At 69.7% G+C, this 23,916-nt stretch overlaps 6 non-coding genes across 6 annotated transcripts; all 6 read right to left on the minus strand.

Annotated features, from left to right (window-relative positions):
- Positions 1-1,441: 1,441 nt before the first annotated feature.
- On the minus strand, positions 1,442-1,562 carry LOC138922503 (5S ribosomal RNA). The gene has a single exon (XR_011435590.1). It is a non-coding gene; the product is annotated as a 5S ribosomal RNA (ribosomal RNA).
- Positions 1,563-5,644: 4,082 nt separating this feature from the next.
- On the minus strand, positions 5,645-5,763 carry LOC138922504 (5S ribosomal RNA). Its single transcript, XR_011435591.1, has one exon. It is a non-coding gene; the product is annotated as a 5S ribosomal RNA (ribosomal RNA).
- Positions 5,764-9,841: 4,078 nt separating this feature from the next.
- On the minus strand, positions 9,842-9,960 carry LOC138922505 (5S ribosomal RNA). The gene has a single exon (XR_011435592.1). It is a non-coding gene; the product is annotated as a 5S ribosomal RNA (ribosomal RNA).
- A 4,064-nt stretch (positions 9,961-14,024) lies between these two features.
- LOC138922506 (5S ribosomal RNA) lies at positions 14,025-14,143 on the minus strand. The gene has a single exon (XR_011435593.1). It is a non-coding gene; the product is annotated as a 5S ribosomal RNA (ribosomal RNA).
- A 4,044-nt stretch (positions 14,144-18,187) lies between these two features.
- On the minus strand, positions 18,188-18,306 carry LOC138922507 (5S ribosomal RNA). Its single transcript, XR_011435594.1, has one exon. It is a non-coding gene; the product is annotated as a 5S ribosomal RNA (ribosomal RNA).
- Positions 18,307-22,384: 4,078 nt separating this feature from the next.
- LOC138922501 (5S ribosomal RNA) lies at positions 22,385-22,503 on the minus strand. The gene has a single exon (XR_011435587.1). It is a non-coding gene; the product is annotated as a 5S ribosomal RNA (ribosomal RNA).
- Between the last annotated feature and the right edge of the window lie 1,413 nt (positions 22,504-23,916).

A 23,916-nucleotide genomic window follows, 5' to 3' on the forward strand; every position in this document is an offset into this window, starting at 1 on the left:
GGAGGGAGCTTTGGGTCCTCTCTCGTCCTGCTTTGACCGGGATGTCCCCATTTTTCCACAGCGAGCGAGTATGGCTCTTGGATTCGGTGGGGAAGACGTGGTTTATCTGGAGGACTTTTCCCTTCGGGGGTTCAAAGTCCGTTCTCTGAGGCAAGGCTCCCTCTCTGCCTCCCTGTCCTTCCCATTCGCCTCCCCGGAAGCCAGCTCTCCTCCGGTTTCCTGGATCCCTTGGCCACGGTCCTCTGTTGCAAACACAGGCAGGTGCAAAGAAGATGCGAAAGGCTGCCCGAGCCACGCGAACGGAAAGCTGAAGCCAGGGAGCCAGGAAGGGCTGGCTGCTGAGGGAGGACGTGTCCTGTCAGGAGGCTTTTCAACTCCCTCTGACAGATGCGGCCTGGAGGGGCGGGGCCCGGCCGGGGCCCTGGGGTGGTAGGGGTCGGGTGTGAGGGGGTGGGTGGGGAGGCGGGGGAGGCGGGAAGAGAGGGAGGCCCCCGAGTGAGGGGACACCAAAAGCCTCAGCCATCAAGGACTCCTCATCTTTGCATCCAGCGTTCTCAAACTCAAAACGAACGCAAGCTCATCCACCAGGAGCAACGTAGCAGCGTTTCCAAGCGAGGCAGGACGCCCGAAGGCGAAAGCAGAATGGGATCCCAGTCAGGTGGAGCTTGAAACTCAGACCCACCCACCCCCCCCACCCCCCCACCCCGGGAAGGGGGCTTCTGGAAGGAAAAGCGAGACAAACTGACAGGGACAAACTTAGGTCGGGAAAGGAGTGTTTGATTGTGAATGAGCCTCTCAAGGACAAGCGAGCGGGTACCAGGTTTTAGAAGATGACCTGCAGCGGCACAGACGCCAGCAAAGGCAGAAGCCATCCCGTCTTGGGTGAGGTGCCCGAGACGCGCCTCTCTAACCCAGTCCGCCCTGTCCTTGGAGAAGCGGGCGGTGTCTGGAAAAGCCTGACCAGGTGTCTTTCCTCGGTGGGCGGGGGGCTGGTCGCTTTGGGACCCGTTTGGGCCTCCCGGCACCGCCGTGGAATCCGTTCCACCTGACAGGACGACTCTACCCGGCGGCTGGGGCGGCGGGGGCGGGGCGCCGAGGGAAGGGCTGGGGGTGTCACCGGAGCGGGAGCCGAGCGGGTGGGAAGAGGGCCGAGGCCAGAGGGAGCCGGCGGGCGGCGTGTGCGGCGTCGGGGGTCCCGGTCCCGGTCCCGGTCCCGGTCCCGCCGGGCTGGCCCCGATTGGCCCTGGGTTCGGGTGGGGCCCGCGAGCTGGAAGGGTTGGGCTGTGGCGGGGAGGGGTTGGGCCCTGCCCATAGGGCGGCGCCGGCGGGGCCCGCGGTGCGGAGGGTGGCGGGGGGGGGTGGGGGAGGGCTGGCTGGAGGGGGTGGGGGGCGTCCGCGGAGGACGGAGGGCCGGAGGCGGCAAAAGGCGAGGGAGGCAAAAAGCCTACAGCACCCGGTATTCCCAGGCGGTCTCCCCATCCAAGTACTAACCAGGCCCGTACCCTGCTTAGCTTCCGAGATCAGACGAGATCGGGCGCGTTCAGGGTGGTATGGCCGTAGACGCTGGCGCCTGCCGCCGGCGCCCCTAAGAAGCCGCGCCGCGTCGCCCGGCCCGCGGCTCGCGCGCGCGCCCAGGCCTCTGTGACGCGCACCCCGCCGCCGCCGGCGCCCCCTGCGCCCGCGCTCGGCCTGCCGCCTTCCTCCCGCTGCTGCCTCCCGCCGCGGCCGCCTCGGGCGCGGCCAGCGGGCCAGCCAAACCCTGCGCTGCCCCGCCCTGCTGCCCTCCCAGGGCGCGGAGGCCTGGAGCAGCCCGGGGTGCGAGGAGGCGGGGCGGGGCGGGCGGCGGTGGGAAACGAGGGGTGGTGGGGGCGGGGATGGGGGCGGGGCGCCTGGCTGGGCGCTCTCCCCTCGCGGCCCGGGAACACTCCAGGCCGCCCTGGCCGCTCGGATCCGGCGATGGGTCGCAGGAGATGCGGCTGCTGGGAGGTGGGGGGCGCGGGGCACTTGGCCCGAGGCGTCGGGGCGTCGGGCCGCCGGGCCCGTGCTCCTCTGAGTCCCCTCCGGCCCGAGGGGCCTCCCAGCGGGAGCCCTGACCTCTGCGGCGCCGGCCGGGCCCCGACTTGCCCAAACCCAGGCGGAGCCACCGGCGCGACCAGAGGGCGTCAGCGGAAGCCCGCCGCGCTGCCCCTGAGGGCGCGGGGAGGCGGGGCGGCCACCCTTCCCCCCGCCAGCGCCGCCCAGGAGACCGGCACCCCGCCCCCAACCCGCCCCTCGCGGGGACCCTGGACAGCTCCTGCTGGCGCCAGCCCAGAGACCCAGAGACAGAGACAGAGACAGAGACACGGAGAAACAGAGAAACGGCGACACGGAGAGGATCCAAGACACGGACCTAGACAGACACCCACCCTGACCCAGAGAGGCTCTGCCCAAGAGCTCGCTTCCCCCCCAGGAGGGCGGTGGTGCTGGAGCTGGGCCCGGGCCAGGAGGCAGGGGCCCCGGGGCTGGCGATCACCCCTGGGGCCCTAGGCCGCGCAGACAGGCTCTCAGGAGTCCCGGGCTCCCGGCATCGCTGCCCCGCCATCGCCCAGGAACCACAGACAGGCACCGGAGCTCGCTGGCGCGCTCTGTCTGCGCTTGCGTGTGCGTGTGCGTGTGCGTGTGCGTGTTGTGCGAGTGGGTGTGTAGGCGTGTGTGTGTGTGTGTGTGTGTGTGGCGCGCGCGCGCGCCTGTGTGTCTGTGTGCCTGTGTGTGTGCGCGTCCGGGTTTGCGTGTTCCTTTCTCTCCGCTTCTTCACTCTGGCTCTTTTCCTCTTTCTGCCGGGCACCCCCGACCTTACTGAGGTGATAGAAGGAGCAGGCAGAAAAGTCAGGGCCCAGAGAACTTGGCACGAGAAAGCAGCTCCATCTACCAGACATGTAGAAGCCCCTCCCCGACGACCGACCGCAGCGTCCCCGTTCTGCTCAAGTGCCGCTGGGGACGTTGCCCGGGATCTCCCGCCCGCTAGGTCACCGACGAAGGCGCCTCCGTTTTCCCAAGAGCGCGCTCGCGCCCAGGACGGAGGGAGGAGCAGCACGGTGTGACGACGGGGAGGAAGAGTCGCGTCCGAAGGCCCGTCGGTGCCTGCCGACGTCCCGGCTCTCCCTGTCTCGAGACCTCTGGGCTTCAGGGTTCTGTGCCGCAAGGCTTTCCCGCCGCAGCCCCCGGGACCCAGGGCGCGCTGTGTGCGCTGCCCGTCTCCAGCGTTTGGGCCCTGTGGGCCTTCTTGCGTCCCACTGGAAAGGGGACCCTGGGACGGAGAGAAGACGGGCAGGGGGCGGGCTTCGGCAAAGAGAGCGACGGCCATCCACAGACGTCCGACGAGGCCCTCCGGGGCGCCAAGCTCTCCATTTTCCACGGCACGTGTCCTCGTCAGGTTCTGCCACCTCTCGCCGGCATGCGTAGGCACACCGCTGGTCTTGCGGCCCCAGAGGCGAGGAGGCGAACGCCCCGGAGGCCGAGATTGGCACCCGCGTTCTCGGCTGCTGGGTGGCCAGCACCTAGGAGAGTGTCTGGCCGGAAGCAGCCAGGCGATCGATCCCTGGGTGCTGGATGAGCCTCGGCGGCAAGAAGTAGGCTCGTGGGGAAGGACGGCGGCCGAGGCCCGGGCCCCCACCGAGGCCCGCGCTCCGTGCTGAGCGGTCCGCTCCGTGTTTCCCCGCTTGCGTTCTCACCAGCACTCGCCCCCGCAAGGAGGCACGAACTCCAGGACCCCCTCGCACCAGATGAGGAAAGCGCAGCTCAGGGAGGGCACGTCACTCGCGGGAGACGGCGGCCCTTGGGTTTCAGCTCAGGACTTCGGTCTCCCGAGCCTGCGTTTCGGGGCAAGGCTCCGGTCCCGCGCTCCGGGAAACTGACAGGGACGCAGTCCCGCTTCTCCCCGCAGAAGGTGCTCCTCGGAGATCAGATCCGGGGACCCGTCAGAACCACCCCGGGCACGAGCTGGCAGGGAGCGACGCGCACCGCCCCTGCCCCCCCATCCCGCAGCCCGCGGCCCGCAGCCCGCAGCCCGCAGCCCGCAGCCCGCAGCCCGCAGCCCGAGGAAGCGAGGAGCAGGCGATAGAGGCGCTGGGTTGGCAGGAGGGGACACGGGGCCGGCAGGAGAAGCGAACCGCGAAGAGACTCCCTCCCAGGACGACGATGGCTGAACGGGGAGAGGAGGGAGCTTTGGGTCCTCTCTCGTCCTGCTTTGACCGGGATGTCCCCATTTTTCCACAGCGAGCGAGTATGGCTCTTGGATTCGGTGGGGAAGACGTGGTTTATCTGGAGGACTTTTCCCTTCGGGGGTTCAAAGTCCGTTCTCTGAGGCAAGGCTCCCTCTCTGCCTCCCTGTCCTTCCCATTCGCCTCCCCGGAAGCCAGCTCTCCTCCCGGTTTCCTGGATCCCTTGGCCACGGTCCTCTGTTGCAAACACAGGCAGGTGCAAAGAAGATGCGAAAGGCTGCCCGAGCCACGCGAACGGAAAGCTGAAGCCAGGGAGCCAGGAAGGGCTGGCTGCTGAGGGAGGACGTGTCCTGTCAGGAGGCTTTTCAACTCCCTCTGACAGATGCGGCCTGGAGGGGCGGGGCCCGGCCGGGGCCCTGGGGTGGTAGGGGTCGGGTGTGAGGGGGTGGGTGGGGAGGCGGGGGGAGGCGGGAAGAGAGGGAGGCCCCCGAGTGAGGGGACACCAAAAGCCTCAGCCATCAAGACTCCTCATCTTTGCATCCAGCGTTCTCAAACTCAAAACGAACGCAAGCTCATCCACCAGGAGCAACGTAGCAGCGTTTCCAAGCGAGGCAGGACCGCCCGAAGGCGAAAGCAGAATGGGATCCTAGTCAGGTGGAGCTTGAAACTCAGACCCACCCACCCCCCTACCCCCCCACCACCTCCCCCCCTCCCCGCCACCCCGGGAAGGGGGCTTCTGGAAGGAAAAGCGAGACAAACTGACAGGGACAAACTTAGGTCGGGAAAGGAGTGTTGATTGTGAATGAGCCTCTCAAGGACAAGCGAGCGGGTACCAGGTTTTAGAAGATGACCTGCAGCGGCACAGACGCCAGCAAAGGCAGAAGCCATCCCGTCTTGGGTGAGGTGCCCGAGACGCGCCTCTCTAACCCAGTCCGCCCTGTCCTTGGAGAAGCGGGCGGTGTCTGGAAAAGCCTGACCAGGTGTCTTTCCTCGGTGGGCGGGGCTGGTCGCTTTGGGACCCGTTTGGGCCTCCCGGCACCGCCGTGGAATCCGTTCCACCTGACAGGACGACTCTACCCGGCGGCTGGGGCGGCGGGGGCGGGGCGCCGAGGGAAGGGCTGGGGTGTCACCGGAGCGGGAGCCGAGCGGGTGGGAAGAGGCCGAGGCCAGAGGGAGCCGGCGGGCGGCGTGTGCGGCGTCGGGGTCCCGGTCCCGGTCCCGGTCCCGGTCCCGCCGGGCTGGCCCCGATTGGCCCTGGGTTCGGGTGGGGCCGCGAGCTGGAAGGGTTGGGCTGTGGCGGGGAGGGGTTGGGCCCTGCCCATGGGCGGCGCCGGCGGGCCCGCGGTGCGGAGGGTGGCGGGGGGGGTGGGGGAGGGCTGGCTGGAGGGGTGGGGGGCGTCCGCGGAGGACGGAGGCCGGAGGCGGCAAAAGGCGAGGGAGGCAAAAGCCTACAGCACCCGGTATTCCCAGGCGGTCTCCCATCCAAGTACTAACCAGGCCCGACCCTGCTTAGCTTCCGAGATCAGACGAGATCGGGCGCGTTCAGGGTGGTATGGCCGTAGACGCTGGCGCCTGCCGCCGGCGCCCCTAAGAAGCCGCGCCGCGTCGCCCGGCCCGCGGCTCGCGCGCGCGCCCAGGCCTCTGTGACGCGCACCCGCCGCCGCCGGCGCCCCCTGCGCCCGCGCTCGGCCTGCCGCCTTCCTCCCGCTGCTGCCTCCCGCCGCGGCCGCCTCGGGCGCGGCCAGCGGGCCAGCCAAACCCTGCGCTGCCCCGCCCTGCTGCCCTCCCAGGGCGCGGAGGCCTGGAGCAGCCCGGGGTGCGAGGAGGCGGGGCGGGGCGGGCGGCGGTGGGAAACGAGGGGTGGTGGGGGCGGGGATGGGGGCGGGGCGCCTGGCTGGGCGCTCTCCCCTCGCGGCCCGGGAACACTCCAGGCCGCCCTGGCCGCTCGGATCCGGCGATGGGTCGCAGGAGATGCGGCTGCTGGGAGGTGGGGGGCGCGGGGCACTTGGCCCGAGGCGTCGGGGCGTCGGGCCGCCGGGCCCGTGCTCCTCTGAGTCCCCTCCGGCCCGAGGGGCCTCCCAGCGGGAGCCCTGACCTCTGCGGCGCCGGCCGGGCCCCGACTTGCCCAAACCCAGGCGGAGCCACCGGCGCGACCAGAGGGCGTCAGCGGAAGCCCGCCGCGCTGCCCCTGAGGGCGCGGGGAGGCGGGGCGGCCACCCTTCCCCCCGCCAGCGCCGCCCAGGAGACCGGCACCCCGCCCCCAACCCGCCCCTCGCGGGGACCCTGGACAGCTCCTGCTGGCGCCAGCCCAGAGACCCAGAGACAGAGACAGAGACAGAGACACGGAGAAACAGAGAAACGGCGACACGGAGAGGATCCAAGACACGGACCTAGACAGACACCCACCCTGACCCAGAGAGGCTCTGCCCAAGAGCTCGCTTCCCCCCCAGGAGGGCGGTGGTGCTGGAGCTGGGCCCGGGCCAGGAGGCAGGGGCCCCGGGGCTGGCGATCACCCCTGGGGCCCTAGGCCGCGCAGACAGGCTCTCAGGAGTCCCGGGCTCCCGGCATCGCTGCCCCGCCATCGCCCAGGAACCACAGACAGGCACCGGAGCTCGCTGGCGCGCTCTGTCTGCGCTTGCGTGTGCGTGTGCGTGTGCGTGTGCGTGTTGTGCGAGTGGGTGTGTAGGCGTGTGTGTGTGTGTGTGTGTGTGCGCGCGCGCGCGCGCCTGTGTGTCTGTGTGCCTGTGTGTGTGCGCGTCCGGGTTTGCGTGTTCCTTTCTCTCCGCTTCTTCACTCTGGCTCTTTTCCTCTTTCTGCCGGGCACCCCCGACCTTACTGAGGTGATAGAAGGAGCAGGCAGAAAAGTCAGGGCCCAGAGAACTTGGCACGAGAAAGCAGCTCCATCTACCAGACATGTAGAAGCCCCTCCCCGACGACCGACCGCAGCGTCCCCGTTCTGCTCAAGTGCCGCTGGGGACGTTGCCCGGGATCTCCCGCCCGCTAGGTCACCGACGAAGGCGCCTCCGTTTTCCCAAGAGCGCGCTCGCGCCCAGGACGGAGGGAGGAGCAGCACGGTGTGACGACGGGGAGGAAGAGTCGCGTCCGAAGGCCCGTCGGTGCCTGCCGACGTCCCGGCTCTCCCTGTCTCGAGACCTCTGGGCTTCAGGGTTCTGTGCCGCAAGGCTTTCCCGCCGCAGCCCCCGGGACCCAGGGCGCGCTGTGTGCGCTGCCCGTCTCCAGCGTTTGGGCCCTGTGGGCCTTCTTGCGTCCCACTGGAAAGGGGACCCTGGGACGGAGAGAAGACGGGCAGGGGGCGGGCTTCGGCAAAGAGAGCGACGGCCATCCACAGACGTCCGACGAGGCCCTCCGGGGCGCCAAGCTCTCCATTTTCCACGGCACGTGTCCTCGTCAGGTTCTGCCACCTCTCGCCGGCATGCGTAGGCACACCGCTGGTCTTGCGGCCCCAGAGGCGAGGAGGCGAACGCCCCGGAGGCCGAGATTGGCACCCGCGTTCTCGGCTGCTGGGTGGCCAGCACCTAGGAGAGTGTCTGGCCGGAAGCAGCCAGGCGATCGATCCCTGGGTGCTGGATGAGCCTCGGCGGCAAGAAGTAGGCTCGTGGGGAAGGACGGCGGCCGAGGCCCGGGCCCCCACCGAGGCCGCGCTCCGTGCTGAGCGGTCCGCTCCGTGTTTCCCGCTTGCGTTCTCACCAGCACTCGCCCCCGCAAGGAGGCACGAACTCCAGGACCCCCTCGCACCAGATGAGGAAAGCGCAGCTCAGGGAGGGCACGTCACTCGCGGGAGACGGCGGCCCTTGGGTTTCAGCTCAGGACTTCGGTCTCCCGAGCCTGCGTTTCGGGGCAAGGCTCCGGTCCCGCGCTCCGGGAAACTGACAGGGACGCAGTCCCGCTTCTCCCCGCAGAAGGTGCTCCTCGGAGATCAGATCCGGGGACCCGTCAGAACCACCCCGGGCACGAGCTGGCAGGGAGCGACGCGCACCGCCCCTGCCCCCCCATCCCGCAGCCCGCGGCCCGCAGCCCGCAGCCCGCAGCCCGCAGCCCGCAGCCCGCAGCCCGAGGAAGCGAGGAGCAGGCGATAGAGGCGCTGGGTTGGCAGGAGGGGACACGGGGCCGGCAGGAGAAGCGAACCGCGAAGAGACTCCCTCCCAGGACGACGATGGCTGAACGGGGAGAGGAGGGAGCTTTGGGTCCTCTCTCGTCCTGCTTTGACCGGGATGTCCCCATTTTTCCACAGCGAGCGAGTATGGCTCTTGGATTCGGTGGGGAAGACGTGGTTTATCTGGAGGACTTTTCCCTTCGGGGGTTCAAAGTCCGTTCTCTGAGGCAAGGCTCCCTCTCTGCCTCCCTGTCCTTCCCATTCGCCTCCCCGGAAGCCAGCTCTCCTCCCGGTTTCCTGGATCCCTTGGCCACGGTCCTCTGTTGCAAACACAGGCAGGTGCAAAGAAGATGCGAAAGGCTGCCCGAGCCACGCGAACGGAAAGCTGAAGCCAGGGAGCCAGGAAGGGCTGGCTGCTGAGGGAGGACGTGTCCTGTCAGGAGGCTTTTCAACTCCCTCTGACAGATGCGGCCTGGAGGGGCGGGGCCCGGCCGGGGCCCTGGGGTGGTAGGGGTCGGGTGTGAGGGGGTGGGTGGGGAGGCGGGGGGAGGCGGGAAGAGAGGGAGGCCCCCGAGTGAGGGGACACCAAAAGCCTCAGCCATCAAGACTCCTCATCTTTGCATCCAGCGTTCTCAAACTCAAAACGAACGCAAGCTCATCCACCAGGAGCAACGTAGCAGCGTTTCCAAGCGAGGCAGGACCGCCCGAAGGCGAAAGCAGAATGGGATCCTAGTCAGGTGGAGCTTGAAACTCAGACCCACCCACCCCCCTACCCCCCCACCACCTCCCCCCCTCCCCGCCACCCCGGGAAGGGGGCTTCTGGAAGGAAAAGCGAGACAAACTGACAGGGACAAACTTAGGTCGGGAAAGGAGTGTTGATTGTGAATGAGCCTCTCAAGGACAAGCGAGCGGGTACCAGGTTTTAGAAGATGACCTGCAGCGGCACAGACGCCAGCAAAGGCAGAAGCCATCCCGTCTTGGGTGAGGTGCCCGAGACGCGCCTCTCTAACCCAGTCCGCCCTGTCCTTGGAGAAGCGGGCGGTGTCTGGAAAAGCCTGACCAGGTGTCTTTCCTCGGTGGGCGGGGCTGGTCGCTTTGGGACCCGTTTGGGCCTCCCGGCACCGCCGTGGAATCCGTTCCACCTGACAGGACGACTCTACCCGGCGGCTGGGGCGGCGGGGGCGGGGCGCCGAGGGAAGGGCTGGGGTGTCACCGGAGCGGGAGCCGAGCGGGTGGGAAGAGGCCGAGGCCAGAGGGAGCCGGCGGGCGGCGTGTGCGGCGTCGGGGTCCCGGTCCCGGTCCCGGTCCCGGTCCCGCCGGGCTGGCCCCGATTGGCCCTGGGTTCGGGTGGGGCCGCGAGCTGGAAGGGTTGGGCTGTGGCGGGGAGGGGTTGGGCCCTGCCCATGGGCGGCGCCGGCGGGCCCGCGGTGCGGAGGGTGGCGGGGGGGGTGGGGGAGGGCTGGCTGGAGGGGTGGGGGGCGTCCGCGGAGGACGGAGGCCGGAGGCGGCAAAAGGCGAGGGAGGCAAAAGCCTACAGCACCCGGTATTCCCAGGCGGTCTCCCATCCAAGTACTAACCAGGCCCGACCCTGCTTAGCTTCCGAGATCAGACGAGATCGGGCGCGTTCAGGGTGGTATGGCCGTAGACGCTGGCGCCTGCCGCCGGCGCCCCTAAGAAGCCGCGCCGCGTCGCCCGGCCCGCGGCTCGCGCGCGCGCCCAGGCCTCTGTGACGCGCACCCGCCGCCGCCGGCGCCCCCTGCGCCCGCGCTCGGCCTGCCGCCTTCCTCCCGCTGCTGCCTCCCGCCGCGGCCGCCTCGGGCGCGGCCAGCGGGCCAGCCAAACCCTGCGCTGCCCCGCCCTGCTGCCCTCCCAGGGCGCGGAGGCCTGGAGCAGCCCGGGGTGCGAGGAGGCGGGGCGGGGCGGGCGGCGGTGGGAAACGAGGGGTGGTGGGGGCGGGGATGGGGGCGGGGCGCCTGGCTGGGCGCTCTCCCCTCGCGGCCCGGGAACACTCCAGGCCGCCCTGGCCGCTCGGATCCGGCGATGGGTCGCAGGAGATGCGGCTGCTGGGAGGTGGGGGGCGCGGGGCACTTGGCCCGAGGCGTCGGGGCGTCGGGCCGCCGGGCCCGTGCTCCTCTGAGTCCCCTCCGGCCCGAGGGGCCTCCCAGCGGGAGCCCTGACCTCTGCGGCGCCGGCCGGGCCCCGACTTGCCCAAACCCAGGCGGAGCCACCGGCGCGACCAGAGGGCGTCAGCGGAAGCCCGCCGCGCTGCCCCTGAGGGCGCGGGGAGGCGGGGCGGCCACCCTTCCCCCCGCCAGCGCCGCCCAGGAGACCGGCACCCCGCCCCCAACCCGCCCCTCGCGGGGACCCTGGACAGCTCCTGCTGGCGCCAGCCCAGAGACCCAGAGACAGAGACAGAGACAGAGACACGGAGAAACAGAGAAACGGCGACACGGAGAGGATCCAAGACACGGACCTAGACAGACACCCACCCTGACCCAGAGAGGCTCTGCCCAAGAGCTCGCTTCCCCCCCAGGAGGGCGGTGGTGCTGGAGCTGGGCCCGGGCCAGGAGGCAGGGGCCCCGGGGCTGGCGATCACCCCTGGGGCCCTAGGCCGCGCAGACAGGCTCTCAGGAGTCCCGGGCTCCCGGCATCGCTGCCCCGCCATCGCCCAGGAACCACAGACAGGCACCGGAGCTCGCTGGCGCGCTCTGTCTGCGCTTGCGTGTGCGTGTGCGTGTGCGTGTGCGTGTTGTGCGAGTGGGTGTGTAGGCGTGTGTGTGTGTGTGTGTGTGTGCGCGCGCGCGCGCGCCTGTGTGTCTGTGTGCCTGTGTGTGTGCGCGTCCGGGTTTGCGTGTTCCTTTCTCTCCGCTTCTTCACTCTGGCTCTTTTCCTCTTTCTGCCGGGCACCCCCGACCTTACTGAGGTGATAGAAGGAGCAGGCAGAAAAGTCAGGGCCCAGAGAACTTGGCACGAGAAAGCAGCTCCATCTACCAGACATGTAGAAGCCCCTCCCCGACGACCGACCGCAGCGTCCCCGTTCTGCTCAAGTGCCGCTGGGGACGTTGCCCGGGATCTCCCGCCCGCTAGGTCACCGACGAAGGCGCCTCCGTTTTCCCAAGAGCGCGCTCGCGCCCAGGACGGAGGGAGGAGCAGCACGGTGTGACGACGGGGAGGAAGAGTCGCGTCCGAAGGCCCGTCGGTGCCTGCCGACGTCCCGGCTCTCCCTGTCTCGAGACCTCTGGGCTTCAGGGTTCTGTGCCGCAAGGCTTTCCCGCCGCAGCCCCCGGGACCCAGGGCGCGCTGTGTGCGCTGCCCGTCTCCAGCGTTTGGGCCCTGTGGGCCTTCTTGCGTCCCACTGGAAAGGGGACCCTGGGACGGAGAGAAGACGGGCAGGGGGCGGGCTTCGGCAAAGAGAGCGACGGCCATCCACAGACGTCCGACGAGGCCCTCCGGGGCGCCAAGCTCTCCATTTTCCACGGCACGTGTCCTCGTCAGGTTCTGCCACCTCTCGCCGGCATGCGTAGGCACACCGCTGGTCTTGCGGCCCCAGAGGCGAGGAGGCGAACGCCCCGGAGGCCGAGATTGGCACCCGCGTTCTCGGCTGCTGGGTGGCCAGCACCTAGGAGAGTGTCTGGCCGGAAGCAGCCAGGCGATCGATCCCTGGGTGCTGGATGAGCCTCGGCGGCAAGAAGTAGGCTCGTGGGGAAGGACGGCGGCCGAGGCCCGGGCCCCCACCGAGGCCGCGCTCCGTGCTGAGCGGTCCGCTCCGTGTTTCCCGCTTGCGTTCTCACCAGCACTCGCCCCCGCAAGGAGGCACGAACTCCAGGACCCCCTCGCACCAGATGAGGAAAGCGCAGCTCAGGGAGGGCACGTCACTCGCGGGAGACGGCGGCCCTTGGGTTTCAGCTCAGGACTTCGGTCTCCCGAGCCTGCGTTTCGGGGCAAGGCTCCGGTCCCGCGCTCCGGGAAACTGACAGGGACGCAGTCCCGCTTCTCCCCGCAGAAGGTGCTCCTCGGAGATCAGATCCGGGGACCCGTCAGAACCACCCCGGGCACGAGCTGGCAGGGAGCGACGCGCACCGCCCCTCCCCCCCCATCCCGCAGCCCGCAGCCCGCAGCCCGCAGCCCGCAGCCCGCAGCCCGAGGAAGCGAGGAGCAGGCGATAGAGGCGCTGGGTTGGCAGGAGGGGAAACGGGGCCGGCAGGAGAAGCGAACCGCGGAGAGACTCCCTCCCAGGACGACGATGGCTGAACGGGGAGAGGAGGGAGCTTTGGGTCCTCTCTCGTCCTGCTTTGACCGGGATGTCCCCATTTTTCCACAGCGAGCGAGTATGGCTCTTGGATTCGGTGGGGAAGACGTGGTTTATCTGGAGGACTTTTCCCTTCGGGGGTTCAAAGTCCGTTCTCTGAGGCAAGGCTCCCTCTCTGCCTCCCTGTCCTTCCCATTCACCTCCCCGGAAGCCAGCTCTCCTCCCGGTTTCCTGGATCCCTTGGCCACGGTCCTCTGTTGCAAACACAGGCAGGTGCAAAGAAGATGCGAAAGGCTGCCCGAGCCACGCGAACGGAAAGCTGAAGCCAGGGAGCCAGGAAGGGCTGGCTGCTGAGGGAGGACGTGTCCTGTCAGGAGGCTTTTCAACTCCCTCTGACAGATGCGGCCTGGAGGGGCGGGGCCCGGCCGGGGCCCTGGGGTGGTAGGGGTCGGGTGTGAGGGGGTGGGTGGGGAGGCGGGGGGAGGCGGGAAGAGAGGGAGGCCCCCGAGTGAGGGGACACCAAAAGCCTCAGCCATCAAGACTCCTCATCTTTGCATCCAGCGTTCTCAAACTCAAAACGAACGCAAGCTCATCCACCAGGAGCAACGTAGCAGCGTTTCCAAGCGAGGCAGGACCGCCCGAAGGCGAAAGCAGAATGGGATCCTAGTCAGGTGGAGCTTGAAACTCAGACCCACCCACCCCCCTACCCCCCCACCACCTCCCCCCCTCCCCGCCACCCCGGGAAGGGGGCTTCTGGAAGGAAAAGCGAGACAAACTGACAGGGACAAACTTAGGTCGGGAAAGGAGTGTTGATTGTGAATGAGCCTCTCAAGGACAAGCGAGCGGGTACCAGGTTTTAGAAGATGACCTGCAGCGGCACAGACGCCAGCAAAGGCAGAAGCCATCCCGTCTTGGGTGAGGTGCCCGAGACGCGCCTCTCTAACCCAGTCCGCCCTGTCCTTGGAGAAGCGGGCGGTGTCTGGAAAAGCCTGACCAGGTGTCTTTCCTCGGTGGGCGGGGCTGGTCGCTTTGGGACCCGTTTGGGCCTCCCGGCACCGCCGTGGAATCCGTTCCACCTGACAGGACGACTCTACCCGGCGGCTGGGGCGGCGGGGGCGGGGCGCCGAGGGAAGGGCTGGGGTGTCACCGGAGCGGGAGCCGAGCGGGTGGGAAGAGGCCGAGGCCAGAGGGAGCCGGCGGGCGGCGTGTGCGGCGTCGGGGTCCCGGTCCCGGTCCCGGTCCCGGTCCCGCCGGGCTGGCCCCGATTGGCCCTGGGTTCGGGTGGGGCCGCGAGCTGGAAGGGTTGGGCTGTGGCGGGGAGGGGTTGGGCCCTGCCCATGGGCGGCGCCGGCGGGCCCGCGGTGCGGAGGGTGGCGGGGGGGGTGGGGGAGGGCTGGCTGGAGGGGTGGGGGGCGTCCGCGGAGGACGGAGGCCGGAGGCGGCAAAAGGCGAGGGAGGCAAAAGCCTACAGCACCCGGTATTCCCAGGCGGTCTCCCATCCAAGTACTAACCAGGCCCGACCCTGCTTAGCTTCCGAGATCAGACGAGATCGGGCGCGTTCAGGGTGGTATGGCCGTAGACGCTGGCGCCTGCCGCCGGCGCCCCTAAGAAGCCGCGCCGCGTCGCCCGGCCCGCGGCTCGCGCGCGCGCCCAGGCCTCTGTGACGCGCACCCGCCGCCGCCGGCGCCCCCTGCGCCCGCGCTCGGCCTGCCGCCTTCCTCCCGCTGCTGCCTCCCGCCGCGGCCGCCTCGGGCGCGGCCAGCGGGCCAGCCAAACCCTGCGCTGCCCCGCCCTGCTGCCCTCCCAGGGCGCGGAGGCCTGGAGCAGCCCGGGGTGCGAGGAGGCGGGGCGGGGCGGGCGGCGGTGGGAAACGAGGGGTGGTGGGGGCGGGGATGGGGGCGGGGCGCCTGGCTGGGCGCTCTCCCCTCGCGGCCCGGGAACACTCCAGGCCGCCCTGGCCGCTCGGATCCGGCGATGGGTCGCAGGAGATGCGGCTGCTGGGAGGTGGGGGGCGCGGGGCACTTGGCCCGAGGCGTCGGGGCGTCGGGCCGCCGGGCCCGTGCTCCTCTGAGTCCCCTCCGGCCCGAGGGGCCTCCCAGCGGGAGCCCTGACCTCTGCGGCGCCGGCCGGGCCCCGACTTGCCCAAACCCAGGCGGAGCCACCGGCGCGACCAGAGGGCGTCAGCGGAAGCCCGCCGCGCTGCCCCTGAGGGCGCGGGGAGGCGGGGCGGCCACCCTTCCTCCCGCCAGCGCCGCCCAGGAGACCGGCACCCCGCCCCCAACCCGCCCCTCGCGGGGACCCTGGACAGCTCCTGCTGGCGCCAGCCCAGAGACCCAGAGACAGAGACAGAGACAGAGACACGGAGAAACAGAGAAACGGCGACACGGAGAGGATCCAAGACACGGACCTAGACAGACACCCACCCTGACCCAGAGAGGCTCTGCCCAAGAGCTCGCTTCCCCCCCAGGAGGGCGGTGGTGCTGGAGCTGGGCCCGGGCCAGGAGGCAGGGGCCCCGGGGCTGGCGATCACCCCTGGGGCCCTAGGCCGCGCAGACAGGCTCTCAGGAGTCCCGGGCTCCCGGCATCGCTGCCCCGCCATCGCCCAGGAACCACAGACAGGCACCGGAGCTCGCTGGCGCGCTCTGTCTGCGCTTGCGTGTGCGTGTGCGTGTGCGTGTGCGTGTTGTGCGAGTGGGTGTGTAGGCGTGTGTGTGTGTGTGTGTGTGTGTGCGCGCGCGCGCGCGCCTGTGTGTCTGTGTGCCTGTGTGTGTGCGCGTCCGGGTTTGCGTGTTCCTTTCTCTCCGCTTCTTCACTCTGGCTCTTTTCCTCTTTCTGCCGGGCACCCCCGACCTTACTGAGGTGATAGAAGGAGCAGGCAGAAAAGTCAGGGCCCAGAGAACTTGGCACGAGAAAGCAGCTCCATCTACCAGACATGTAGAAGCCCCTCCCCGACGACCGACCGCAGCGTCCCCGTTCTGCTCAAGTGCCGCTGGGGACGTTGCCCGGGATCTCCCGCCCGCTAGGTCACCGACGAAGGCGCCTCCGTTTTCCCAAGAGCGCGCTCGCGCCCAGGACGGAGGGAGGAGCAGCACGGTGTGACGACGGGGAGGAAGAGTCGCGTCCGAAGGCCCGTCGGTGCCTGCCGACGTCCCGGCTCTCCCTGTCTCGAGACCTCTGGGCTTCAGGGTTCTGTGCCGCAAGGCTTTCCCGCCGCAGCCCCCGGGACCCAGGGCGCGCTGTGTGCGCTGCCCGTCTCCAGCGTTTGGGCCCTGTGGGCCTTCTTGCGTCCCACTGGAAAGGGGACCCTGGGACGGAGAGAAGACGGGCAGGGGGCGGGCTTCGGCAAAGAGAGCGACGGCCATCCACAGACGTCCGACGAGGCCCTCCGGGGCGCCAAGCTCTCCATTTTCCACGGCACGTGTCCTCGTCAGGTTCTGCCACCTCTCGCCGGCATGCGTAGGCACACCGCTGGTCTTGCGGCCCCAGAGGCGAGGAGGCGAACGCCCCGGAGGCCGAGATTGGCACCCGCGTTCTCGGCTGCTGGGTGGCCAGCACCTAGGAGAGTGTCTGGCCGGAAGCAGCCAGGCGATCGATCCCTGGGTGCTGGATGAGCCTCGGCGGCAAGAAGTAGGCTCGTGGGGAAGGACGGCGGCCGAGGCCCGGGCCCCCACCGAGGCCGCGCTCCGTGCTGAGCGGTCCGCTCCGTGTTTCCCGCTTGCGTTCTCACCAGCACTCGCCCCCGCAAGGAGGCACGAACTCCAGGACCCCCTCGCACCAGATGAGGAAAGCGCAGCTCAGGGAGGGCACGTCACTCGCGGGAGACGGCGGCCCTTGGGTTTCAGCTCAGGACTTCGGTCTCCCGAGCCTGCGTTTCGGGGCAAGGCTCCGGTCCCGCGCTCCGGGAAACTGACAGGGACGCAGTCCCGCTTCTCCCCGCAGAAGGTGCTCCTCGGAGATCAGATCCGGGGACCCGTCAGAACCACCCCGGGCACGAGCTGGCAGGGAGCGACGCGCACCGCCCCTCCCCCCCCATCCCGCAGCCCGCAGCCCGCAGCCCGCAGCCCGCAGCCCGCAGCCCGAGGAAGCGAGGAGCAGGCGATAGAGGCGCTGGGTTGGCAGGAGGGGAAACGGGGCCGGCAGGAGAAGCGAACCGCGGAGAGACTCCCTCCCAGGACGACGATGGCTGAACGGGGAGAGGAGGGAGCTTTGGGTCCTCTCTCGTCCTGCTTTGACCGGGATGTCCCCATTTTTCCACAGCGAGCGAGTATGGCTCTTGGATTCGGTGGGGAAGACGTGGTTTATCTGGAGGACTTTTCCCTTCGGGGGTTCAAAGTCCGTTCTCTGAGGCAAGGCTCCCTCTCTGCCTCCCTGTCCTTCCCATTCGCCTCCCCGGAAGCCAGCTCTCCTCCCGGTTTCCTGGATCCCTTGGCCACGGTCCTCTGTTGCAAACACAGGCAGGTGCAAAGAAGATGCGAAAGGCTGCCCGAGCCACGCGAACGGAAAGCTGAAGCCAGGGAGCCAGGAAGGGCTGGCTGCTGAGGGAGGACGTGTCCTGTCAGGAGGCTTTTCAACTCCCTCTGACAGATGCGGCCTGGAGGGGCGGGGCCCGGCCGGGGCCCTGGGGTGGTAGGGGTCGGGTGTGAGGGGGTGGGTGGGGAGGCGGGGGGAGGCGGGAAGAGAGGGAGGCCCCCGAGTGAGGGGACACCAAAAGCCTCAGCCATCAAGACTCCTCATCTTTGCATCCAGCGTTCTCAAACTCAAAACGAACGCAAGCTCATCCACCAGGAGCAACGTAGCAGCGTTTCCAAGCGAGGCAGGACCGCCCGAAGGCGAAAGCAGAATGGGATCCCAGTCAGGTGGAGCTTGAAACTCAGACCCACCCACCCCCCTACCCCCCCACCCCGGGAAGGGGGCTTCTGGAAGGAAAAGCGAGACAAACTGACAGGGACAAACTTAGGTCGGGAAAGGAGTGTTGATTGTGAATGAGCCTCTCAAGGACAAGCGAGCGGGTACCAGGTTTTAGAAGATGACCTGCAGCGGCACAGACGCCAGCAAAGGCAGAAGCCATCCCGTCTTGGGTGAGGTGCCCGAGACGCGCCTCTCTAACCCAGTCCGCCCTGTCCTTGGAGAAGCGGGCGGTGTCTGGAAAAGCCTGACCAGGTGTCTTTCCTCGGTGGGCGGGGCTGGTCGCTTTGGGACCCGTTTGGGCCTCCCGGCACCGCCGTGGAATCCGTTCCACCTGACAGGACGACTCTACCCGGCGGCTGGGGCGGCGGGGGCGGGGCGCCGAGGGAAGGGCTGGGGTGTCACCGGAGCGGGAGCCGAGCGGGTGGGAAGAGGCCGAGGCCAGAGGGAGCCGGCGGGCGGCGTGTGCGGCGTCGGGGTCCCGGTCCCGGTCCCGGTCCCGGTCCCGCCGGGCTGGCCCCGATTGGCCCTGGGTTCGGGTGGGGCCGCGAGCTGGAAGGGTTGGGCTGTGGCGGGGAGGGGTTGGGCCCTGCCCATGGGCGGCGCCGGCGGGCCCGCGGTGCGGAGGGTGGCGGGGGGGGTGGGGGAGGGCTGGCTGGAGGGGTGGGGGGCGTCCGCGGAGGACGGAGGCCGGAGGCGGCAAAAGGCGAGGGAGGCAAAAGCCTACAGCACCCGGTATTCCCAGGCGGTCTCCCATCCAAGTACTAACCAGGCCCGACCCTGCTTAGCTTCCGAGATCAGACGAGATCGGGCGCGTTCAGGGTGGTATGGCCGTAGACGCTGGCGCCTGCCGCCGGCGCCCCTAAGAAGCCGCGCCGCGTCGCCCGGCCCGCGGCTCGCGCGCGCGCCCAGGCCTCTGTGACGCGCACCCGCCGCCGCCGGCGCCCCCTGCGCCCGCGCTCGGCCTGCCGCCTTCCTCCCGCTGCTGCCTCCCGCCGCGGCCGCCTCGGGCGCGGCCAGCGGGCCAGCCAAACCCTGCGCTGCCCCGCCCTGCTGCCCTCCCAGGGCGCGGAGGCCTGGAGCAGCCCGGGGTGCGAGGAGGCGGGGCGGGGCGGGCGGCGGTGGGAAACGAGGGGTGGTGGGGGCGGGGATGGGGGCGGGGCGCCTGGCTGGGCGCTCTCCCCTCGCGGCCCGGGAACACTCCAGGCCGCCCTGGCCGCTCGGATCCGGCGATGGGTCGCAGGAGATGCGGCTGCTGGGAGGTGGGGGGCGCGGGGCACTTGGCCCGAGGCGTCGGGGCGTCGGGCCGCCGGGCCCGTGCTCCTCTGAGTCCCCTCCGGCCCGAGGGGCCTCCCAGCGGGAGCCCTGACCTCTGCGGCGCCGGCCGGGCCCCGACTTGCCCAAACCCAGGCGGAGCCACCGGCGCGACCAGAGGGCGTCAGCGGAAGCCCGCCGCGCTGCCCCTGAGGGCGCGGGGAGGCGGGGCGGCCACCCTTCCCCCCGCCAGCGCCGCCCAGGAGACCGGCACCCCGCCCCCAACCCGCCCCTCGCGGGGACCCTGGACAGCTCCTGCTGGCGCCAGCCCAGAGACCCAGAGACAGAGACAGAGACAGAGACACGGAGAAACAGAGAAACGGCGACACGGAGAGGATCCAAGACACGGACCTAGACAGACACCCACCCTGACCCAGAGAGGCTCTGCCCAAGAGCTCGCTTCCCCCCCAGGAGGGCGGTGGTGCTGGAGCTGGGCCCGGGCCAGGAGGCAGGGGCCCCGGGGCTGGCGATCACCCCTGGGGCCCTAGGCCGCGCAGACAGGCTCTCAGGAGTCCCGGGCTCCCGGCATCGCTGCCCCGCCATCGCCCAGGAACCACAGACAGGCACCGGAGCTCGCTGGCGCGCTCTGTCTGCGCTTGCGTGTGCGTGTGCGTGTGCGTGTGCGTGTTGTGCGAGTGGGTGTGTAGGCGTGTGTGTGTGTGTGTGTGTGTGTGCGCGCGCGCGCGCCTGTGTGTCTGTGTGCCTGTGTGTGTGCGCGTCCGGGTTTGCGTGTTCCTTTCTCTCCGCTTCTTCACTCTGGCTCTTTTCCTCTTTCTGCCGGGCACCCCCGACCTTACTGAGGTGATAGAAGGAGCAGGCAGAAAAGTCAGGGCCCAGAGAACTTGGCACGAGAAAGCAGCTCCATCTACCAGACATGTAGAAGCCCCTCCCCGACGACCGACCGCAGCGTCCCCGTTCTGCTCAAGTGCCGCTGGGGACGTTGCCCGGGATCTCCCGCCCGCTAGGTCACCGACGAAGGCGCCTCCGTTTTCCCAAGAGCGCGCTCGCGCCCAGGACGGAGGGAGGAGCAGCACGGTGTGACGACGGGGAGGAAGAGTCGCGTCCGAAGGCCCGTCGGTGCCTGCCGACGTCCCGGCTCTCCCTGTCTCGAGACCTCTGGGCTTCAGGGTTCTGTGCCGCAAGGCTTTCCCGCCGCAGCCCCCGGGACCCAGGGCGCGCTGTGTGCGCTGCCCGTCTCCAGCGTTTGGGCCCTGTGGGCCTTCTTGCGTCCCACTGGAAAGGGGACCCTGGGACGGAGAGAAGACGGGCAGGGGGCGGGCTTCGGCAAAGAGAGCGACGGCCATCCACAGACGTCCGACGAGGCCCTCCGGGGCGCCAAGCTCTCCATTTTCCACGGCACGTGTCCTCGTCAGGTTCTGCCACCTCTCGCCGGCATGCGTAGGCACACCGCTGGTCTTGCGGCCCCAGAGGCGAGGAGGCGAACGCCCCGGAGGCCGAGATTGGCACCCGCGTTCTCGGCTGCTGGGTGGCCAGCACCTAGGAGAGTGTCTGGCCGGAAGCAGCCAGGCGATCGATCCCTGGGTGCTGGATGAGCCTCGGCGGCAAGAAGTAGGCTCGTGGGGAAGGACGGCGGCCGAGGCCCGGGCCCCCACCGAGGCCGCGCTCCGTGCTGAGCGGTCCGCTCCGTGTTTCCCGCTTGCGTTCTCACCAGCACTCGCCCCCGCAAGGAGGCACGAACTCCAGGACCCCCTCGCACCAGATGAGGAAAGCGCAGCTCAGGGAGGGCACGTCACTCGCGGGAGACGGCGGCCCTTGGGTTTCAGCTCAGGACTTCGGTCTCCCGAGCCTGCGTTTCGGGGCAAGGCTCCGGTCCCGCGCTCCGGGAAACTGACAGGGACGCAGTCCCGCTTCTCCCCGCAGAAGGTGCTCCTCGGAGATCAGATCCGGGGACCCGTCAGAACCACCCCGGGCACGAGCTGGCAGGGAGCGACGCGCACCGCCCCTGCCCCCCCATCCCGCAGCCCGCGGCCCGCAGCCCGCAGCCCGCAGCCCGCAGCCCGCAGCCCGCAGCCCGAGGAAGCGAGGAGCAGGCGATAGAGGCGCTGGGTTGGCAGGAGGGGACACGGGGCCGGCAGGAGAAGCGAACCGCGAAGAGACTCCCTCCCAGGACGACGATGGCTGAACGGGGAGAGGAGGGAGCTTTGGGTCCTCTCTCGTCCTGCTTTGACCGGGATGTCCCCATTTTTCCACAGCGAGCGAGTATGGCTCTTGGATTCGGTGGGGAAGACGTGGTTTATCTGGAGGACTTTTCCCTTCGGGGGTTCAAAGTCCGTTCTCTGAGGCAAGGCTCCCTCTCTGCCTCCCTGTCCTTCCCATTCGCCTCCCCGGAAGCCAGCTCTCCTCCCGGTTTCCTGGATCCCTTGGCCACGGTCCTCTGTTGCAAACACAGGCAGGTGCAAAGAAGATGCGAAAGGCTGCCCGAGCCACGCGAACGGAAAGCTGAAGCCAGGGAGCCAGGAAGGGCTGGCTGCTGAGGGAGGACGTGTCCTGTCAGGAGGCTTTTCAACTCCCTCTGACAGATGCGGCCTGGAGGGGCGGGGCCCGGCCGGGGCCCTGGGGTGGTAGGGGTCGGGTGTGAGGGGGTGGGTGGGGAGGCGGGGGGAGGCGGGAAGAGAGGGAGGCCCCCGAGTGAGGGGACACCAAAAGCCTCAGCCATCAAGACTCCTCATCTTTGCATCCAGCGTTCTCAAACTCAAAACGAACGCAAGCTCATCCACCAGGAGCAACGTAGCAGCGTTTCCAAGCGAGGCAGGACCGCCCGAAGGCGAAAGCAGAATGGGATCCTAGTCAGGTGGAGCTTGAAACTCAGACCCACCCACCCCCCTACCCCCCCACCACCTCCCCCCCTCCCCGCCACCCCGGGAAGGGGGCTTCTGGAAGGAAAAGCGAGACAAACTGACAGGGACAAACTTAGGTCGGGAAAGGAGTGTTGATTGTGAATGAGCCTCTCAAGGACAAGCGAGCGGGTACCAGGTTTTAGAAGATGACCTGCAGCGGCACAGACGCCAGCAAAGGCAGAAGCCATCCCGTCTTGGGTGAGGTGCCCGAGACGCGCCTCTCTAACCCAGTCCGCCCTGTCCTTGGAGAAGCGGGCGGTGTCTGGAAAAGCCTGACCAGGTGTCTTTCCTCGGTGGGCGGGGCTGGTCGCTTTGGGACCCGTTTGGGCCTCCCGGCACCGCCGTGGAATCCGTTCCACCTGACAGGACGACTCTACCCGGCGGCTGGGGCGGCGGGGGCGGGGCGCCGAGGGAAGGGCTGGGGTGTCACCGGAGCGGGAGCCGAGCGGGTGGGAAGAGGCCGAGGCCAGAGGGAGCCGGCGGGCGGCGTGTGCGGCGTCGGGGTCCCGGTCCCGGTCCCGGTCCCGGTCCCGCCGGGCTGGCCCCGATTGGCCCTGGGTTCGGGTGGGGCCGCGAGCTGGAAGGGTTGGGCTGTGGCGGGGAGGGGTTGGGCCCTGCCCATGGGCGGCGCCGGCGGGCCCGCGGTGCGGAGGGTGGCGGGGGGGGTGGGGGAGGGCTGGCTGGAGGGGTGGGGGGCGTCCGCGGAGGACGGAGGCCGGAGGCGGCAAAAGGCGAGGGAGGCAAAAGCCTACAGCACCCGGTATTCCCAGGCGGTCTCCCATCCAAGTACTAACCAGGCCCGACCCTGCTTAGCTTCCGAGATCAGACGAGATCGGGCGCGTTCAGGGTGGTATGGCCGTAGACGCTGGCGCCTGCCGCCGGCGCCCCTAAGAAGCCGCGCCGCGTCGCCCGGCCCGCGGCTCGCGCGCGCGCCCAGGCCTCTGTGACGCGCACCCGCCGCCGCCGGCGCCCCCTGCGCCCGCGCTCGGCCTGCCGCCTTCCTCCCGCTGCTGCCTCCCGCCGCGGCCGCCTCGGGCGCGGCCAGCGGGCCAGCCAAACCCTGCGCTGCCCCGCCCTGCTGCCCTCCCAGGGCGCGGAGGCCTGGAGCAGCCCGGGGTGCGAGGAGGCGGGGCGGGGCGGGCGGCGGTGGGAAACGAGGGGTGGTGGGGGCGGGGATGGGGGCGGGGCGCCTGGCTGGGCGCTCTCCCCTCGCGGCCCGGGAACACTCCAGGCCGCCCTGGCCGCTCGGATCCGGCGATGGGTCGCAGGAGATGCGGCTGCTGGGAGGTGGGGGGCGCGGGGCACTTGGCCCGAGGCGTCGGGGCGTCGGGCCGCCGGGCCCGTGCTCCTCTGAGTCCCCTCCGGCCCGAGGGGCCTCCCAGCGGGAGCCCTGACCTCTGCGGCGCCGGCCGGGCCCCGACTTGCCCAAACCCAGGCGGAGCCACCGGCGCGACCAGAGGGCGTCAGCGGAAGCCCGCCGCGCTGCCCCTGAGGGCGCGGGGAGGCGGGGCGGCCACCCTTCCCCCCGCCAGCGCCGCCCAGGAGACCGGCACCCCGCCCCCAACCCGCCCCTCGCGGGGACCCTGGACAGCTCCTGCTGGCGCCAGCCCAGAGACCCAGAGACAGAGACAGAGACAGAGACACGGAGAAACAGAGAAACGGCGACACGGAGAGGATCCAAGACACGGACCTAGACAGACACCCACCCTGACCCAGAGAGGCTCTGCCCAAGAGCTCGCTTCCCCCCCAGGAGGGCGGTGGTGCTGGAGCTGGGCCCGGGCCAGGAGGCAGGGGCCCCGGGGCTGGCGATCACCCCTGGGGCCCTAGGCCGCGCAGACAGGCTCTCAGGAGTCCCGGGCTCCCGGCATCGCTGCCCCGCCATCGCCCAGGAACCACAGACAGGCACCGGAGCTCGCTGGCGCGCTCTGTCTGCGCTTGCGTGTGCGTGTGCGTGTGCGTGTGCGTGTTGTGCGAGTGGGTGTGTAGGCGTGTGTGTGTGTGTGTGTGTGTGCGCGCGCGCGCGCGCCTGTGTGTCTGTGTGCCTGTGTGTGTGCGCGTCCGGGTTTGCGTGTTCCTTTCTCTCCGCTTCTTCACTCTGGCTCTTTTCCTCTTTCTGCCGGGCACCCCCGACCTTACTGAGGTGATAGAAGGAGCAGGCAGAAAAGTCAGGGCCCAGAGAACTTGGCACGAGAAAGCAGCTCCATCTACCAGACATGTAGAAGCCCCTCCCCGACGACCGACCGCAGCGTCCCCGTTCTGCTCAAGTGCCGCTGGGGA

The sequence above is a fragment of the Equus caballus genome, unplaced genomic scaffold (assembly GCF_041296265.1).
Source record: "Equus caballus isolate H_3958 breed thoroughbred unplaced genomic scaffold, TB-T2T haplotype2-0000901, whole genome shotgun sequence".
Lineage (NCBI taxonomy): Eukaryota > Metazoa > Chordata > Mammalia > Perissodactyla > Equidae > Equus > Equus caballus.